The sequence below is a fragment of the Alosa alosa genome, chromosome 7 (genome assembly GCF_017589495.1).
Source record: "Alosa alosa isolate M-15738 ecotype Scorff River chromosome 7, AALO_Geno_1.1, whole genome shotgun sequence".
Lineage (NCBI taxonomy): Eukaryota > Metazoa > Chordata > Actinopteri > Clupeiformes > Clupeidae > Alosa > Alosa alosa.
In genome coordinates, this window is record NC_063195.1 from 8,548,779 (window position 1) to 8,551,278 (window position 2,500).

At 47.2% G+C, this 2,500-nt stretch overlaps 1 pseudogene; it reads right to left on the reverse strand.

Moving 5' to 3' along the window:
* The window catches only part of LOC125297640, a 102,844-nt pseudogene that overhangs the window by 46,856 nt on the left and 53,488 nt on the right, over positions 1-2,500 (reverse strand).

The window sequence follows — 2,500 nt, forward strand, 5'->3', positions numbered from 1 at the left end:
CGGAGAGCTAACACAAACCAAAACATAATAAGTACAATCACACACACACACTCACACAAACACACATACTGAGAACACTGAATTGGGCACTGTAACGGACAGCTAACACAAACCAAAACATAATAAGTACAATCACACACACACTCACACAAACACACACACAAATACACACACACACACACACACACACTAAGAACACTGAACCACCCTTTTAATTTTAATTCCTACAATTCTGAAATAACTGTAATGTGTCCGCAAATTACTGTTACATCCAACACACACACATACACACATTAACAGAAGATAACTTCAGTAAATCTGGTCAAGACAAGCTATTCTAAGAAGTCTGGAAAAAGGTTTTTAAGAATGACAGATCACAGCAGATTAAATCTTGTTTTTTTGTTGTATATGCTTGATAACTATCAAATGTGTAATTATTATGGCCCTGCTTTAAAAAATATTTAATAATTGTGATCCAGCACATGATTGCCCAGAGGTAGACAGACAGACATTAACATTGATCATTAAAAAAATAAAAATAAAAAAAATGATAAAATCAACATTGTGCTTAGTTTTCTACCAGAGAAATGTGAGGGGCAAAATACACTTCTTCGTCGACAAAAGTCGACAAAAATAACATTTGACATTCAATATATGGAATTAAAAAGCTATATTACCATAGGAGGCTTTTGACATAAGTAATTATTGACTTAATATTGTCATAATAATGTCATAATTCTCAGCTCACTACCATAAACACACACACACACACACACACAAAATTAAACACTCCAAAACAAACAGTGGGTGATTTCTTGATGAAAAGTTTTCACACTTTTCACCCACAATATTTCTCCTGGAAGGAGAGGGATGTATCAAATAATAGCAAATAAAACTACAGAGTCAGGAACACACACACACACACACACACACACACACACACACACACACACACACACACTGCATTCATTGGGATAATATGGTTAGCACACGCCATGCATTTGGAAAATACGCTATGGCTTTGCGCCTTGAGTATGAGAGTGTGTGTAGCATAACCGAGACACAAGAACACGCCAATATCTGCTCTGCTCAAGTAACACACACAAACACACACACACACACACACACACACACACACACAGACACACATAGTGGTGAGACAGTGACGGGTTGGCCACACAGAGTGTGTGTTTGGCTGGGGAATCTGTGTCTTGGCTGGGATGAGTTTGGCTCTGTGTGTGTGTGTGTGTCTGTGTGTGTGTGTGTGTGTGTGTGTGTGTGTGTGTGTGTGTGTGTACGTCGGTCATAGCCTGAGAAGACTTTTGCCGTTCCATCTCTCTCCGTCTCCATCTCCATCTCCTCCGACACACACACACACACACACACACACACACACACACACACACACACACACGCACGGGTGCACACACACACACACACACACACACACACACGCACACACACACGCGGGTGCACACACACACACACACACACACACACACACACACACACACACGCACGCATACATACACACACAGACATACACACACGCACGCACGGGTGCACACACACACACACACAGACTCACACAAACCCCCACAAAGACACTGGTACTAGGCCAGTCCTCTTTGCATGCTCTCTTGTAAACAAAGACCAACTGAAGAATACAGCACACACAGGCAGAATGTGTATGTGTGTGTGTGTGTGTGTGTGTGCGCATGTGTGTCTCTATCTCACTGCTGATCCTCCGTGTGTGTGTGTGTATGCATAAAAGGCAGGTAAAGGCAGGCAAAGGTGGTGCGGTGTGTGTGTATATGTAGGTAGGTAGTGGTGTGTGTGTGTGTGTGTGTACATGTGTGTGTGTGTGTGTGTGTGTGTGTGCGTACACGTGCACTGACCGGGCGAGTGGATGAAGTAGGCCAGGTAGAGGTCCAGCTCCTTGACGTTGACGCCGATGTGATGCGGCTGGACGCAGAGCGTGTGATTGGAGCAGAGCGGTGACTTGTGTAGCCGCCACGTCCGCGTGTTTCCAGCGACTCTCGAACAGGATGACCATCACCAGGTCCAGGCGCCACACCTTGTCGGCCTGCCGCAGGCAGTCGATGCGCCGCACCTTGCCCTTCTGGTCGGGGTTGGACAGGACGCAACACGGGCTGCTTTTTCCCTCTGGCCACGGCCAGCACGGTCCGCGGCACTCGGGGCCGGATGTCCTGGGCTGCTTGGCCAGGGAGGCGGGACGCCCACTTCTGCTTGACTGGCTTCTCGGGCGAAGCAGCTCGCCTCTTCATCACAAGGCCCTTTCGCCCTGGACATGCGCCGTGTTTAGGAAGGGCGCTTGCGCCTGCAGGTTGAACCAGGTGTAGGAGAAGGCGCGCACGTACGGCAGCAGGGCCTCGATGAAGGGATGGAACTCATCCTGGAGACAGAGGAGAGAAAGAGAGAGGGGGGGTAGAGACAGAGAGAGAGAGATGGAGAGAGAGAGAGGGAGACAGAGAGAGGG